The sequence below is a fragment of the Pogoniulus pusillus genome, chromosome 15 (assembly GCF_015220805.1).
Source record: "Pogoniulus pusillus isolate bPogPus1 chromosome 15, bPogPus1.pri, whole genome shotgun sequence".
Taxonomy (NCBI): domain Eukaryota; kingdom Metazoa; phylum Chordata; class Aves; order Piciformes; family Lybiidae; genus Pogoniulus; species Pogoniulus pusillus.
The window spans coordinates 4,177,283-4,195,000 of NC_087278.1; the positions used below are offsets into that span (position 1 = coordinate 4,177,283).

Consider the following 17,718-nt stretch of genomic DNA (forward strand, 5'->3'; position numbering starts at 1 on the left):
GATAATCTCTCTCAGAATAATGTATGAAAGAAGCTAATCTTTTATAACCACTTATCTCTACATTTTGATCACAAAAGAAACCTTTCCAGCTACAGCTATGCAGCACCGTTCGGCACACAGTAGATGTGTGACCAGCAGCATCACAGTCACAGCAGAGTGGGGCTGTGCCTTGTCAAACACACAACTTCTTGGCAGAGCAAATTAAAGCAAGAAGAGTGCAATAATGCAGCTGTATTGCTTCTTATAAACTGCTGCTGTCTCTTATAAACACCCTAGGGCTTCACAACACCACTGACATCAAAGGCTGCAGCTCCAAGATTATCACACAATCACAGAATGTCAGGGGCTGGAAGGGGCCTCCATAGCTCATCCAGTCCAACCACCCAGCCAGAGCAGGATCACCTAGACCAGATCACACAGGAACACATCCAGGCAGGTTTTGAATACCTCCAGAGAGGGAGACTCCACAACCCCCCATGGCAGCCTGTTCCAGGGTTCTGTCACCCTCACAGGGAAAAATTCCTCCTCATGTTTAAATGAAACTTCCTATGTCTCAGCTTCCACCCATTGCCTCCTGTCCTGTCATTGGGCATCACCCAGCAGAGCCTGGCTGCAGCCTCCTGGCACTCACCCTGCACATATTGATAAACATTGATGAGGTCACCTCTCAGTCTCCTCTTCTTCAAGCAGCACAGCCCCAGCTCCTTAAGTTTCTCCTCATAAGAGATATGTTCCATTCCCTTAATCATCTTTGTGTCTCTATTATGTTCCACATTACCTTGATCAAGAAATGGAAGTACTGAACTTGGGAAAAGGTACCTATTGAACTTGGGAAAAGGAACATATTGAACTTGGGAAAAGGAACATATTGAACTTGGGAAAAGGTACCTATTGAACTTGGGAAAAGGAACCTATTGAACTTGGGAAAAGGAACACATTGAACTTGGGAAAAGGTACCTACTGAACTTGGGAAAAGGAACATATTGAACTTGGGAAAAGGAACCTATTGCACTTGGGAAAAGGAACCTATTGAACTTGGGAAAAGGAACACATTGAACTTGGGAAAAGGAACACATTGAACTTGGGAAAAGGAACCTATTGCACTTGGGAAAAGGAACCTATTGAACTTGGGAAAAGGAACTTACTGAACTTGGGAAAAGGTACCTATTCCTGTTGTCTACTTCTTCTATTTGAATAGATTTCCTCTCCCCCTCAGGACTAATGTCAATTACTTCCTTCTGATTTGGAGATAACTCTCAGTTCACAAATCTAAAGAATCAAAGATAACATTCTCATCCTCACATTCTAAATAAGTGATTTATGATAATATTTTCAGTTCAATGACTGCCATGCCTTCTCTTTTTTTAAATCAGGTTCCATCTGCAAGATAGAATATGAGCATAAAGTGGATAAAAAAGGTGCAATGTGGGATCATTTACTGAGCTTGGAGACATTTGGATGTGATCTCTTCTGATACTTCATTATTTCCTTAGCTTTCTCAGAGGATGTTCTGCAGGATATTCAGTCACCTTGCCTTTCCAAGGAGAAGAAGCAGGCTTGAATCCCCTCTGGCCAGGAGCTATCACGAAGGAAGAATCTTTTACTAAATCTGATGTGAAAAATAAAAGGATAAACCACAACTAATGCAAAGTGTGGTAGTGCAGATCTTACACTACGCAGGCGACATGAAGGAATCTTCAGACCTTGCATCTGATTAAAGACTCAGAGAAATTAGTTCCATGAGTTACAAGAGATGTTTGGGTAGATTTGGTAGTGCAACTCTGAAGTAAAATTGGATTAAAATTATCTAGAAAGATTTCATCAGCAGTTTAGTGTCTGTGGTCTGGTAAGAATGCCAGCAATGTTTCCTTCAGAGAGAGGAAAAAGCTTTTTTCCCTTTTAGGAGGAAATGTTGAAAGTTTCTGATTTACTGCAGACCAGCTGGGTGCAAGTGACACCTTCCTCTGGAAGACTGCAGAAAGCCATTTTTCACTGTAGGCCTTGGGTAGCTTTAAGAGAGAAGTGCAGGGAATGAAGGTAAAAACAAGCTAAAACAGCTAGGGAAGGAGCTTCTAGTATCTGAATGCAGAAATACACATACTGCAGCTGTGGCATTACAGAGGCAATTAAATGGGTGTTCCATAATCTCTGCTTGACTCATAAGCAGAATGGGATGTACTGTTTCAAAATTCTGCCTTCATGCACTACATATGTGAACAAGTGCTGCATAATAATGTTCCAGCTCCAGATTAGTGGAGACAACATGACTAAGCTTGCTATTTTAATCACCTTTGCAACGATGATTACTCTACTGCAAGACACATCTGAGAGTCTTGAATCTAAGACTAATCATTCATCTCCATTTCTTCCTTGTCACAATCCACCCCGATGCTGTCTATGGTGACCTTTCTGCTCCTGTTTCACTGTGTTGCTTGCCAGAGGATGATGTTTAATCTGCATGTTCCTTCATACCACATACACCATACCTCTCAAGCCCCATAGCTATGATAATCTCTCCAAAGTAGTGGAGCGAAAAGGACTGCACAGGAAATACTTTTGTGTCCTATGACCTGCCTCTTCTATCTGTTCTGCCTTTGGGTGGGCAGAGACCAATGGGATGAGATTTAACAAGGCCAAGTGCAGGGTTCTGCACTTTGGCCACAACAACCCCAAGCAGCAGCTACAGGCTAGGGACAGAGTGGCTGAGAGCAGCCAGGCAGAAAGGGACCTGGGGGTACTGGTAGAGAGTAGCTGAAGATGAGCCAGCAGTGTGCCCAGGTGGCCAAGAGAGCCAATGGCACCCTGGGCTGGATCAGGAATAGTGTGGCTGGTAGGACAAGGGAGATTATTCTGCCCCTGTGCTCAGCACTGGTCAGGCCACACCTTGAGTGCTGTGTCCAGTTCTGGGCCACTCAATTCAAGAGCTGTTGAGGTGCTGGACTGTGTCCAGAAAAGGGTGATGGAGCTGGTGAGGGGCCTGGAGCACAACCCTGTGAGGAGAGGCTGAGGGAGCTGGGGGTGTGCAGCCTGCAGAAGAGGAGGCTCAGGGCAGACCTCATTGCTGTCTACAACTACCTGAAGAGAGGCTGTAGCCAGGTGGGGTTGGTCTCTTCTGCCAGGCAAGCAGCAACAGAACAAGGGGACACAGTCTCAAGCTGTGCCAGAGGAGGTCTAGGCTGGATGTTAGGAGGAAGTTGTTGGCAGAGAGAGTGATTGGCATTGGAATGGGCTGCCCAGGGAGGTGGTGGAGTTGCTGTCCTTGGAGGTGTTCAAGCAAAGATTGGATGAGGCACTTAGTGCCATGGTCTGGTTGACTGGACAGGGCTGGGTGCTAGGTTGGACTGGATGATCTTGGAGGTCTCTTCCAACCTGGTAGATTCTATGAGTCTATGATAAGGGAGAAAAGCAGCAGACACTGAGTATTTTTGTGGGAGGCCAGGAATATTGGATAAAGCTGCTCTACTCATGAAAGAATCAGCAGTGGGATACTCTCTCTGCAAAGCCATTCGCTCAGGAAATAACCTTTCCATCCCTCCTGAGCTATGATCTTTAGCTAAGGATATGAAGGTCACACCTGGAAACAAATCACAAACCCTACGTTCTGCTGGTGCCAGTTAGTTTGCTACAGCCTCACTACTTCATTTTTACTCCATAAAATAATGATGATCACAAACTGGTGATCTCAGAGGGCCTCAGGTAAGCCAGCAACATCCTCGTATAAGAAGTATGTTAAAGAGGCTTACCCAAAATTCAAATGGAGGGCTGTGTGTTATCTTCTGTTCGTTACAGAAAGTGTAGAAGAGATGATGGACCAAAACCTCCTATATATCTGAGAGCTCCCATTCTGCTATGCTCCAACAGATGGCAGGGCTTCCAGGAATGTCTAGGGTTTTTCCTGCTGGGATCCTATGTAAGGTATGGTTGTCCCTCTGCGTGAAGAAAAGGCAGAAGAACAAGCCATCATAAAACATAAGGGATATCCTTCTGCTTACTTTGTTAAATGACTTTACAGCATTAGAGAAGAAGAAAGCTTTAGTTACCCTTTTTGCTTGCTAAGAGTGTTGCAGATTGCTTTAAGCACATTTCTACAAAGCTCATCTTGTTCTGGAGATGGTGTTTGTTGTCAGAGTGTTTACCTGTTCTAAGCACTGGAACAGCTCTGGAAAAATAACATGCCTTTAATTGTGTCTGTTGGATATTTAAGAGAGTAATGTATTTACTGGGATTAGCTTCATAGTTTTGTGAAAGGCTGCCAGAAGGAGCATCTGCTAACTGCTTTAAAACCCAGGCAATTAAGATATACAGATGAGAGAGGGATGGTACTTTCTGGAAACTCAAACCATACTCTGCCCTTGGTTGCCTTTCTGTAGTTTCAGAACAACACTTGAGAAATAGTTCACAGTATCACAGTATCATCAGGGTTGGAAGAGACCTCACAGATCATCAAGTCCAACCCTTTACCACAGAGCTCAAGGCCAGACCATGGCACCAAGTGCCACGTCCAATCCTGCCTTGAACAGCCCCAGGGACGGCGACTCCACCACCTCCCCGGGCAGCCCATTCCAGTGTCCAATGACTCTCTCAGTGAAGAACTTTCTCCTCACCTCCAGCCTAAATCTCCCCTGGCGCAGCCTGAGGCTGTGTCCTCTCGTTCTGGTGCTGGCCACCTGAGAGAAGAGAGCAACCTCCCCCTGGCCACAACCACCCCTCAGGTAGTTGTAGACAGCAATAAGGTCACCCCTGAGCCTCCTCTTCTCCAGGCTAACCAATCCCAGCTCCCTCAGCCTCTCCTCGTAGGGCTGTGCTCAAGGCCTCTCCCCAGCCTCGTCGCCCTTCTCTGGACACGTTCAAGCATCTCAATGTCCCTCCTAAACTGGGGGGCCCAGAACTGAACACAGTACTCAAGGTGTGGTCTAACCAGTGCAGAGTACAGGGGCAGAATGACCTCCCTGCTCCTGCTGACCACACCATTCCTGATGCAGGCCAGGATGCCACTGGCTCTCTTGGCCACCTGGGCACACTGCTGGCTCATGTTCAGGTGGGTATCAATCAGCACCCCCAGATCCCTCTCTGTCTGGCTGCTCTCCAGCAGCCAGTTGCTTTGCAAAGAGAATATATAACTACAAGCAGTGTGGTTTGGAAACACAGTGTTAATTTCTACCTAGGACTACAGAAGTGAATGAAAACGGAGATCAAAATACACCAACTGCTGTAAACCTGACTGATATTGTTTAAGGTAACAGTAGCCCCAAAAATGCTCCATGAAAAGAGTCTTTAGGATCATTGCAATTAAGGTGTAAGAATTGACATTCCTGATGTAGCAAACTTACAAAACATTAGGCTGAGTTGAATTAGTTTCATGAGACACTTCAAGCTTGCTGTAAAATAGATGCAATCTCATACAACTGTAGAATGGTCTGGGTTGGAAGGGACCTCCAAAGCTCATGTAGTCCAATCCCCTCTGCAGTGAGCAGGCACTTTCTCCACCAGAACAGACTGATGAAAGCCCTGTTGAAAGCCCTGTTGAGTATTACCTGGAGATATTCAAGGTGAGGCTCAACAGGGCTCTGGGCAACCTGATCTAGTTGAGGATGCCCCTGCTGACTGCAGAGAGGGTTGGATTTTGGAGGTCCCTTCCAACCCAGACCAGTCTATGGTTCTATGAATACCTCCCAGGATGAGACCTCAGCCACCTCCCTGGGAAACCCATTCCAGTGTTCCACTACCCTCAAGGCAAAGAACTTGTTCCTAACAGCCAATCTAAATCTATTTTTCTCTATTTTGAAGCCATTTTCCCTTGTCCTGTCACCACAGGCCTTTGCAAACAGTCTGTCTCCCCTTCTTGTAGCCCACTTCAGGTACTGAAAGATCACTATTAGGTCTCTCCAGAACCTTCTCTTCTCCAGCCTGAAGTAGCCCAGCTCTGTCTTTGCAGGTGAGGTCTTTCCCTGGCTTTTCCTCTGGTTAGTTACCACGGCGCAGGAAGAGCCACAGTGGCAATCACAGTTCTTACACATTTCAAGTTTGCCAACAATTTAAGTATGTCATGGATTTTGAATTGATCCCAAAGTATATCTGATAAACTTGGTTACTTCTGGTTAGTCCATGATATGGAATGCCACCCTGGATGTGCCCTAATGACATCAGAGATAGGAGTCTCCATTAATGAATATATTCCCATGAATACCTTTCTTTTAGGCTAAGCAGTACACAACCATGCACTATGTAACCAATTGATTTTGCTTGTTTCTGTCTCTTCTGCAAATTATTAGAGGTGAAGGACAGGTCAACCAAAATGTACTAAAGTATTTCATTCCATTAGGGAGTATGTGAATTAGGTGAGCAGGCCAAAAGTGACCAGCTTAATTCACTATGATGTATCAGCAAAACAGAACAGCTGCCTTGGGGTATTGGTGGCTCAGAGCTTTCATTTTTAACCACTACATATAATTACTCACATGTCAGAAAGGCACTTCTTATTTAGTTCTAGGACTTGAAGTTGGATTAACATATATACCTCTCAAGTCTATTCTAGAATCAAGTGTTAGTTCAAGGGCTGGTTCCTTCAGCAGTATCAGAGGAGGCAAGCTGTGAATGCAAAACTGAGTATATAGCTGCAAGCAGATATTTTTGGCTACTATTCTGCGTTGATTATACAAACTCCAACACTAAGCAACACTAAAGCACAGCACAAAATACCTAAGAATTGCAAATTACCTTTTCTACCCTCCCTCCTTCCCAAGATCTAAATAACTCTAGTCATAAAGTCACTTGAAATAGCCAGTTAAAAAGAGATATATCTAGCTGAGTAGACTTCCCAGAAAGAGTTACTTGGAGAAAATGCTGACTGTACTGTGGCTGTGTTTGGACCCAACATGAATACAATTCATGTCACAAGTGACATGGAAAAGGCTGAGGTTCTCAACAACTTCTTTACCTCAGTCTTCACTGCAAAGGCCTCCATAGAATCAACCAGGTTGGAGAGACCTCCAAGATCATGAAGTCCAATCTATCCCCCAGCCCTAGCCAGTCAACCAGACCATGGCACCAAGTGCCTCATCCAGTCTTTTCTTGAAGACCTCCAGGGACAGTGCCCCCACCACCTCCCCAGGCAGCCCATTCCCACCCATGTGGAAGATGATGGCAGGGACTGGAAGGAAGAACTGCCCATCATAAATGAAGATCAGGTTTGTGATCACCTGAAGAACCTGAAAGTGCTAATTAATCCTGATCTGGGGTAAGGTGCCCCTGCCCATGGCAGGAGGTTGGAACTGGATGTTGTAGCCAGGTGAGGTGGGTCTCTTCTCCCAGACAACCAGCAACAGAACAAGGGGCCACAGTCTCAAGTTGTTCTTGGGGAGATCTAGGCTGGATGTTAGAAGGAAATTCTTCACAGAGAGTGTGATTTGCCTTTGAAATGGGCTGCCCAGGGAGGTGGTGAAGTCGCCGTCCCTGGAGGTGCTCAGGAAAAGCCTGGATGAGGCATTTAGTGCCATGGTCTGGTTGATTGGACAGGGCTGGGTGCTAGGTTGTCCTGGATGATCTTGGAGGTCTCTTCCAACCTGGATGATTCTATGATCCTTGTGGTTCCTTTCAACCCTGTCTGATGCTATGATAATTTTGTGTCTATTCAGGCAAAGGAGTCAAAAGGCAGAACAGTCCACAGAAAGGAACATTTCATTAGCATTAGAGAATAAGAACATAGCAAATTTTGATCATGTAAATATGACTAGGCAAAAAAGAAAAAAAAAAAAAAAAAGAAAAGGATTAAGCTTCTTTCAGCCAGTCCTGGAATGGAAAATTACTCTATGACTCATCCACCCAACCAAAGCTCTTTAAAACATCTTAGGTGTTGAATTTCAGAATGGTGGAGTTGTGAACAATATATACACTAAAAGTCACTCAGAGGAATTAGCTCATGAATACGTTTGAGAAAAGAAGATGTTCATGACACAATCACATGCAGCAAGAGAGCTACAACTAATTAAATCTATTATTCAGCAGGAATTACTTGAAACTTCTTGTTGTCATCAGTAGTATGAGATACCATGCTGGTGAAGCAAGCTTAAAAATACTTTAAAGCAAGAATATATGGCTCATAGCAGGCAGTGTTCACATCCTTCCTCACAGCTATGTTATTTACATCTCTGTTTTAGGTATGACAGAATACAATCAGTGATTCTTACACAGTCTGGCATTTTTATGTCTTTGTTTTAAAGAGTTCAGCACTGTTACAGCAGGGAAGTGCTGGGCAAATTCAAGGGGAGGAAGATGATCTACAGATCATGGAAGGAGGAGATGGTCACTTGGAAGGAACACAAACCCTATGAGGAGAGGCTGAGGGAGCTGCGGGTGTGTAGCCTGGAAAAGAGGAGGCTCAGGGCAGACCTCATTGCTGTCTACAACTACCTGAAGGGAGGCTGTAGCTAGGTGGGGTTGGTCTCTTCTCCCAGGCAACCAGCAACAGAAGAAGGGGACACAGTCTCAAGTTGTGGCAGGGGAGGTCTAGGCTGGATGTTAGGAGGAAGTTCTTCCCAGAGAGAGTGATTGGCATTGGAATGGGCTGCCCAGGGAGGTGGTGGAGGCACTGTCCCTGGAGGTGTTCAAGCAAAGCCTGGATGAGGCACTTAGTGCCATGGTCTGGTTGACTGGATAGGGCTGGGGGATAGGTTGGACTGCATGATCTTGGAGGTCTCTTCCCACCTGGTTGATTCTATGATTCCATGAATAGAAGACTGCTGTCAGAGGCAACTAGGAAAGATCTCCTTGGAATTAAACCTTGCAAGAGAGGCCAAGGACAATGGAAATGGCTTCTTTAAATACTTTGCAGCCAAAGCTAATACAGGAGACAATGCTGGCCTGCTGCTGAATGAGGTGGGTGCCATGGTGACCAGGCATAGGAGGTTCCACATGAACATAAGGAAAAATGTTGCCACTGAAGGTGACAGAGCACTTATACAGGCTGCCCAAAGAGGTTGTCAAGTCTCCTTCTATGGAGACATTCAAAACCCACCTGGATTTGTTCCTGTGTGGCCTACTCTAGGTGGTCCTGCTCTGGCAGGGGGGTTGGTCTAGATGATCTTTTCCAACCCCTAACATTCTGTGATCTGTGAACTGCTGCATGACTTAAATTATAATATAAGCTTAAGCAGATTAACTTTGTGCCAGTGAGCTTATTGCAAGATTTTCCCCTCTCCTTTAGCTTTCTAACAATTACAAGGAAAAAACCAGAAAGACAAAGTCATTGATTAGTTGCAATAATCAATATGCATTATTTAGATAAACAATAGGTCACAGACTTCTATGAGAACAGATCATGAAGCAGCAAAAGAAAATAGTAGTTGAGTTTGATAAAGTGCAGAAAAGTTATTTGTAACCTTTAAAGCTGTTAATTTAGCAAGAAGCCTTAAATCATAACATAAACCTGAAGCAGACATACTCCATCAACCCAACAACATGCCTTTAGACCTACAATCACTGAAGTGGTCTGGCCATGGATCACTTAACCTCCACTAATGCAGTTTCCTCTTGCTGGGTAGTCACTAGAGACAGAAAGGAACCTAAGTGAGAAAAGCAACCTCTACAGTAGAGATGTGCTAATATTTCTTCACCTAATCAATAACAAATGGCTAATGTGATAGTGCTTTGAGAAAGACCTGTGAAGAAATCTCTTTGAGAGGTGCTCCAGAGGAAGGAGAAAAGTTGTTCTGAGAGCCAGGACTTCTTTTTGAACTTTGGGGCTGATGGTCCACAGTAGGGTTTGAAAATGTTTTCCCTCTCCACCCAAGAAGCTGTGGGGAGGCTGCTCTCCCTCAAGTCTATAAAACACAATTACATCCAGCTGAAAGGTGGAACAGCTGCATTAGTAGTCATTAAAAACAATTTATTTGAATAATCTTTACTCCAGTGCCTGCAATTTTAAAATTCACTTTCATAATTCAAGTAGATGACTCTGAGAACACCCTGAGAGACAGAGTAATGCAGGAAGAGGATACATGATGTCAGGTATCTCGTACAGGTGGAGCAGTTTTGGATTAAAAGGGAGAGAGAGGCAATGCAATGCACTGCCAAGATGGTACTTACTGATGGACAAATTGGATGTTAATTGCTGCAAAAGGTGAATGTCTAAATTCCCAGCTGCCCTGTCTCATGATTCACCAGTGGCTGTAGAGAGCAACAGGAATATTTGTCTCTGGGTTACTTTTCCTCATTCACTCTTACTTCTCCAAGGCAAGAGGCATAGGAGGTTCTGTGTAAACCTGAAGAAGATTTTTTTCCCTGTGAGGATGACAGAGCACTGGAACAGGCTGCCCAGGGAGGCTGTGGAGTCTCCCTCTCTGGAGATACTCAAGAGCTGTCTGGATGCGTTGCGGTGTGATCTGCTCTAGGTGATCCTGCTCTGGCAGGGGGGCTGGGCCACATGTGCTTTGGAGGTCCCTTGCAACCCCTGACAGTCTATGATTCTAAGACAGAAGGGTAACATGAAAGGCTACAGAAATGAAGAAATGGCTTCAGAGAAAAACTAGTCTTTGCTCACTGGTAGCAAAACTGTGACTCCTTTTGTTACTGTCCTGACATAACTCAGACAAAAAGAGTGAGTCTGGGCTTACCTTCCCTGCAACACAGCTGAATGAGGTTACTAAGAACTCAAAGTTCAGGCCATCTTGAAAGAGGTACTTTTATTCCTTGAAGAAAGGCCTGCTGTACTATGCTGGGTATGCAGTAAACAAGAAGGAGAATGCCACTTCAGACTGGCATCTTGGCAGAAAAGCAGAGTGTGCAAACAAGCATGGATGCCACTCTCTAAAAGCAAAACAGCTAAATATTTTATAGCAGCTTGGTTGTCTAAAAACACAGACACTGTGTTATAGGAAAGCAGGAGAGAAAGAGGTTTGTTGCTTGTTTTGTTTCTAACGAGAGAAGCAAATAAGGAAGCATTACAGGAGCTTGCAAGACTTTGCCTCCAGGAGGTTTCTCAAAGCTCTTTAGTCTCAAAAAGCAGAGCCAGGATAGCCAAGCAGTATCACACATTGCTCAAGAAGAGATTGTTATGCATGTTAGCTTTGCATATTTTGTTGGAAAACAGGTTGAGAGATGCTCTGCTTCTCTGCTAATTCAGATTTGATGCACAACACTCTTGACCAGGGACACTGACAATACAATTGCCAACCGGGCTAAGCGTTTGGACAAGTGTCTTTGTTCTTCAAAACAACAATCCTAGGAGATTATTTCCTCTATCTTACTTTCTTCTGCAGTATTCCTTTTTGTTGTTATTGACCTTTATTTTCCTGTGGTTTTTGTTTGTTTGGGTTTGTTAGTTATTTTTCATTGCTGTTTTGAAGATGCATAAATGTGGTGCTAAGGGACACAGTTTAGCACCAGACTTGTTGAAAGCAGATAATGGTTGGACTTGATGACTTTAATTGCCTTTTCCAGCTGAAATTATTATTTGCAATCTTTTGCAAAGTCAAAGCTGTTCATATCCTATTCCTGCTTACTCTTTTTCCCTTCCTTATTCTCCTGGGCTTTCACAGCTTAGGCTATCTTCGTGATTCCTTGTATAGGAGGACCAAGACACAGTCTCTCAGTCTTCTGCTCTTCCCAAAGTTGAGTTGCTTGGCAGCTGCCCTCTCCTCTGGCCCCCTTCTGTTGTGTGACCATGTGTATCTTCTCCCTCTCAGCCACAACAGCTTGGGGGAAATAAAAAAGAAAAAAGAAAGGTGTGAGTGGGTTAGAAGTGATACTGTGTACCCCACTCCTCCTCAAGTTTAGAGATGTGATATGTGAAAGAGATGTTGGCAGTGCAGCAAGAGTAATTCAGATCCTTTGAGGACCTCAGCATTAGTATTGAAAAATAATCTCTATGGAAATGCTCCTTTTTATAGGAGCAAATCAGAACTGCAGCAGTAGAGAATGCAAAGCTGCACACTCAGCTCTAATCTAGGAGGTCCTCTTTGCACCGATTAGCGTGTTACAGAAGATGTGGGAGACCTCTTGGCCTTGTAAAGCTTTAGCTTTCAGTATAGTGAATTCAATAAACAAAAATCAGGACAGTGAAAAAAAGAATTGGCTAAGTTGAGGTGGCCAACTAAGCAATGACAGACTGAAAACAGGACAGGCAACTCTGCCACAGCGCCACCGTCCCAGCATTTGGGTCAACTCATTAGTAGTAAACAGGGCACAAACAACTAAGCAAGCTTGTTGCTTTCTAGTACACAGATTGAATGTTCTCTCTTTCTTCTCTGGAATACTCAACATTCTGCAAATCATGTCTCTTTTACAGTGGCAATGAGACTGGAGTTTGGACTTTGGAGGCCAGCCTACTTCTTACAGCAGAGATGCGTCTCAAAAACTCAGGAGCTTCTTGAAGTGAAATGTAAAGCAAAGAAATGGTCTAGACAGAAGACTGTAAATGACAGATGTATGTTTTATCATTAATGTCTCTATCGTGTCCTGGATGCTGTCTGCTGAAGTTACAACATAGAGCATCTGTCCCCACAAAACCCTTGCACTCATAGGAGCTGTGACATGAAAAAGCAAAATACCTTGTCTGGAGGCTTAAATTCTTTCCATGCCTCAGTTTCACTTCTCATAGGAAAGTTCTCCTGCAGATCCAGAGCTGTTCTTCCCCCTCCAGATCCGGTGTGCTGTTTGTCTTGGTCAGCTTTGTGCATGCTTTCTCTAGTACCTGCCCTCCCTTCATTGTACAGGAGGTTGTTCTTTGGTGCTGTTCAAGAAGGTGGTAGGCTCTGCAAATGCAAAAAACTTCACCATCTAGTTCAGATAATTTGAGAAGCAGCAGCAGATGTTTCAGCCTATCACAGAGCTGCTTTTGGGTTTCAAACTCAGGACAGGCCTTAGTACTCTGCCCCATCACTTCTTGCTGCTGTGATCAGCTTCTGAACAACAGCTGACAAATGCTTGGAATAATCAAAGTGAGAAGTTGTGTAGTGATGCTCCTCCAGGATGTGAGAGCCACTGCATCTTCTGGTTAGCTGAGGATTTTAGTATGACCACTCTCTACAGTCACTGCTGACAGGGAAATAGGTCTTCTGGTCAAAAGGAAAGCATCTCCACTATAAATAGTGGTCACAGGTTGCAGAACCCAGCTAAGGAATCAGAATGAATTAATTAAGCTTCAGGAGGTAAGCATTTGTCTAATCCTAGATCAGGAAGGACCTGTTGCTGTATACCATCCACCAGTAAAAAGAGTCAGATTGTCCTGAATTTACTGCTATGGCACAGGAGAGTAAACTGGGACAGAATCTGAACAAAAGCTAAAGTCTGGGGCTGCAGCTTCATGTTTTCCTGGTGTTTTTCTCTAAGCTCTGCTGGGGAAAAAAAAGTCCTTTTTGTGCAGCAGGAAAAGAAAGAATTATAGTTCTCATAAAAACAAATACAGACTGCTGCAAATCTGATTCACCCATTGCACCCAAGAGAAGAGCATCAGAGTTCTGCATTTGATAAGCTGCTGTACATATATTCAAATAGTTAATTTGATTTTTTGTTCTCTCTCTGGAATGGGACTTGTGACTATGTGCCAGGGCATTTTTTTTTCTTCCTCCTGTACACCCAGAACCAGATTACTGAGGTTGCTCAGAAGTTCTCTTTGTCTTGTAACAAAAATACAGAAAGACTGCATGAAAGAGAATGAGATATAAGCTGGTCTTTTACCTGTCATCTCAGGCACCAGGTTCTGTCAGTTCTCCAGCAGAGGAGCTCCCATCAAGTTGTGTTATAAAGGAAAACAAGAGAAGCAGACAAAAAACCCATGGAAAGTAACTAGATCACAACTTGCCTTTACAGAATCATAGATTCAAGCAGCTTGGAAGAGATCTCCAAGATCATCCAGGCCAACCTAGCACCCAGCACTGTCCAGTCAACTAGACCATGGCACTAAGTGCCTCATCCAGGCTTTGCTTCAACACCTTCAGAGACAGTGACTCCACCACCTCCCTGGGCAGCCCATTCCAATGCCAATCACTCTCTCTGCCAACAACTTCCTCCTAACATCCAGCCTAGACCTCCCTTGGCACAACTTGAGACTGTGTCCCCTTGTTCTATTGCTGTTTGCTTGGGAGAAGAGACCAACCCCACCTGGCTACAACCTCCCTCCAGGTAGTTGTAGACAGCAACGAGGTCTGCCCTGAGTCTCCTCTAATGCAGGCTGCACCCCCCCAGCTCCCTCAGCCTCTCCTCGTGGGGTTTGTGTTCCAGCAATGACCATTAGTAAGCCTGAAGCCTGCAGAGAAAAGCTGCTCTCTCCAGAAAGGCTACCTCTGTTTATGGCTAAACTGCTCTGTGGAATGGAGCCAGGGAGAGACCCCATGCACCACATTGCTCCTCATCCACATTAATTAATGAATAGCCTTCACCCTGTGCTGGCAAATTAGCACTCTCTGAGGCACAGTTCACAGCCTGCTCCAGGGCCCATTCCCTTTAGCTAATTAAGACATCATCACCTGTATTTTGGCAGTAACAACGAAAGTTTTGCTAACCAGATCCAGTCAGCTCATGCCACTTCATTTCAGAGCCCACAACCCATCCCTAAGGATGTTCAGTAAGCAATCTAACTCAGCCTCTGCATCACTAGCCCTCTTGAAAACTTCTTCAAATAACCTCTAAGCTACCACACTCTATCAAAGTCACAGAATCACCCAGGCTGGAAATGACTTCTGAGATCATCATGTCCAGCCTGTAGCCTAACACCACCACATCAGCTCAACCATGCCACCAAGCACCACATCCAATCTTTTCAGAGAATCATAGAATCAACCAGGTTGGAAGAGACCTCCAAGATCAGCCAGTCCAACCTAGCACCCAGCCCTATCCAGTCAACTAGACCATGGCACTAAGTGCCTCATCCAGGCTTGTCTTGAACACCTCCAGGGACAGTGACTCCACAACTCCCTGGGCAGCCCATTCCAATGCCAGTCACTCTCTCTGACAACAACTTCCTCCTAACACCCAGCCTAGACCTCCCCTGGCACAACTTGAGACTGTGTCCCCTTGTTCTGTTGCTGCTTGCCTGGCAGAAGAGACCAACCCCACCTGGCTACAGCCTCTCTTCAGGTAGTTGTAGACAGCAATGAGCTCTGCCCTGAGCCTCCTATTCTCTTTTCTTAAGGACCCCCAGGGATGGTGACTCCACCACCTCCTCTCCAGTGCCTAAATCCATCAGTTCAGTCCATCAGCTGAAAACAGCCTTCACAACATTCTAACAACTCTACACTCTTTCACCATGCACAGATGAATGCCTTCAATCCTTAAAAAGCTATGTGCTCTGCTAGTTCATCAGTGTTCTTAGGGCAGCTGAAAATGGGAAGAAAATTCAGGCTTCCAAAGTGTAAATGCTACTTGATAGCAGAAAATGCCAGCCAGAGAGAGAGGATTTCCACAGACCTGTTGTATACTGTCAGCATGGAAGTGGCAGGCATATCAAGCAGCAGGACATTAGAGTGTGTGTCAATTTCCAGTTTCAGTAACATCTCCATAACTGTGGTGCCCAAGAGAATTTCCCAAGTACAAGGATTTTGCTTCAGACATAAGATGTTTTCAAATCTTTCAGGAAGAAACTTCTTGTCTCAAATCAAAATCCCTGAAAAACTTAACCTCCAAAAGCATGCAGATTCTGACTCCTCTGGCTGCTGCTTGCTTCTGCTAGTAAGAACACTTCTCTGCTCAGCAGAGATGATGCATTCCATGTAGTAGAAACTCCTAGGAACAAGAAGCTTCTAGGTCACTTCAAGATGATTATAGGAATGACCAGAAACATTCTGAAGTGTTTCCTATCCTCCCCTCCATATCAGCCCAGAAGATTTCCACACCACTCAGGTCTACTGAGTCACAAAACTCTGAAGTTTTCTGGCATATTACTCAACACTCAGTAACTGCTATGATGCAAACATTGCTCTAATCCCCAAGCACTGCAGAAGAGATCACTTTCCAGAGGTAATGAGGGAATTTTTCACTGGAAGAGAGCTCAGTAGCAGAGAGTTTGGATGTTTTCTTTGGACAATTTTATTCCTTATAGAATCATAGAATCAACCAGGTTGGAAGAGACCTCCAAGGTCATCCAGTCCAACCTAGCATCCAGCCCTAGCCAGTCAACTAGACCATGGCACTAAGTGCCTCATCCAGTCCTTTCTAGAACACCTCCAGGGATGGTTGCATTATGATATGGTAGCCTTTGAACAGTAGAGGTCAAAAGCACTATCTCAAAATAAACCAACACTTTAGCACAGAATAATTAGTTGTGGAAGGTGCCCATTTCCCTCCACTGACCTTGGAGAGTGCCTATAAAGTAGCAAGGATAATATACACTTAATCAAGAAGTCAAATTGCCAAACTACCTATGTTTTAATAAACCAAACTATTATAATAACAAACACCTTGCTTCCTTAATAATAAACACAACATTTCTTCTAACATAGCTTATTTTCTCAGCCTTGAAAGTAAAAAGTAACCAAATGGCAAGGATGTGATGTTTTCTGGCAAGTGTCAGCTATCTACCAGCAAGCAGAGCCTGATCAGTTTAATATCTAGAGACCTATGACTAAGTTTGAAGTCAATTTAGAGAAATGTGGACAAATCAAACAAGAACCAAATCAGCATGCTTCATATACAACTCAATTAAAAGAGCTAGACTGTCATAAACACAAGCCAGCTGTCCCAGAAATAATAGAACCATAGAATCAACCAGGTTGGAAGAGACTTCCAAACTCATCCAGTCCAACCTAGCATCCAGCCCTATCCAGTCATCTAGACCATAGCACTAAATGCCTCATCCAGGCTTTTCTTGAACTGAAATGACTCTGAAGTAGGAATGGTTAAAATGTTCCTGTATTGTTACCTATATCCTAAGGAGATTCTTAATAGAGCAGTCCTGTGGAGAGGGACCTGGGGGTCCTGGTGCCTAACAAGTAAACCATGGCACAGCAATGTGCCCTTGTGGCCAAGAAGGCCAATGGGATCCTGGGGTGTATTAGGAGGAGTGTGTCCAGCAGATCAAGGGAGGTTCTTTTCCCCATCTAATGTGCCCTGGTGAGACCTCATCTTGAATACTGTGTTCAGTTTTGGGCTCCCCAGTTTAAGAGGGACAGGGATCTGCTGGAGAGGGTGCAGCAGAGAGCTACAAGGATGATTAGGGGACTGGAGCACTGCCTGATGAGAAGAGGCTGTGGAACCTGGGACTTTTTAGTCTGGAGAAGAGAAGACTAAAAGGGGATTTAACCGTTTATAAATATCTGAGGGCTGGTGAGGAGACAGGGACAGGCTCTGCTCACTGCTCCCTGGGATAGGACAAGGAGCAATGGATGTAAGTTGCAGCACAGGAGGTTGCACCTCAACACAAGGGGGAACTTTTTACTGTAAGGGTCCCTGAGGACTGGAACAGGCTGCCCAGAGAGTTTGTGAGGTCTCCTTCTCTAGAGACTTTCAAGGCCTGTCTGGATGTGTTCCTCTATGATCCATGCTAGATTGTATGGTCCTGCTCTGGCAGGGGAGTTGGACTCAATGATCTCCTTGGGTCCCTTCCAACCCCTAACATCCTGTGATACTGTGATCAATAGAAAAAGGTAACCTGCTCCACCTGCACACCAGTGATCCTCCCTCTGTTCCATCACATTTTGCCAGAAAAGATACCAGCAATAAACAATGGCATCCAAATCTATGACCTAGCCAAAAGATCTAAACCATCTGGAATCACCAGTACAAAAC

The 17,718-nt window shown here is 44.6% G+C and overlaps 1 protein-coding gene and 1 long non-coding RNA gene across 20 annotated transcripts in view; both read right to left on the bottom strand.

Moving 5' to 3' along the window:
• ANKS1B (ankyrin repeat and sterile alpha motif domain containing 1B) overlaps positions 1–17,718 on the bottom strand; it is a 449,942-nt gene that overhangs the window by 156,781 nt on the left and 275,443 nt on the right. The window lies entirely within an intron of this gene.
• LOC135181691 (uncharacterized) lies at positions 9,897–13,854 on the bottom strand. The gene is made up of 3 exons (XR_010304972.1): positions 13,675–13,854; positions 12,546–12,749; positions 9,897–11,690 (listed from the first exon to the last, which is right to left on the bottom strand). It is a non-coding gene; the product is annotated as an uncharacterized LOC135181691 (long non-coding RNA).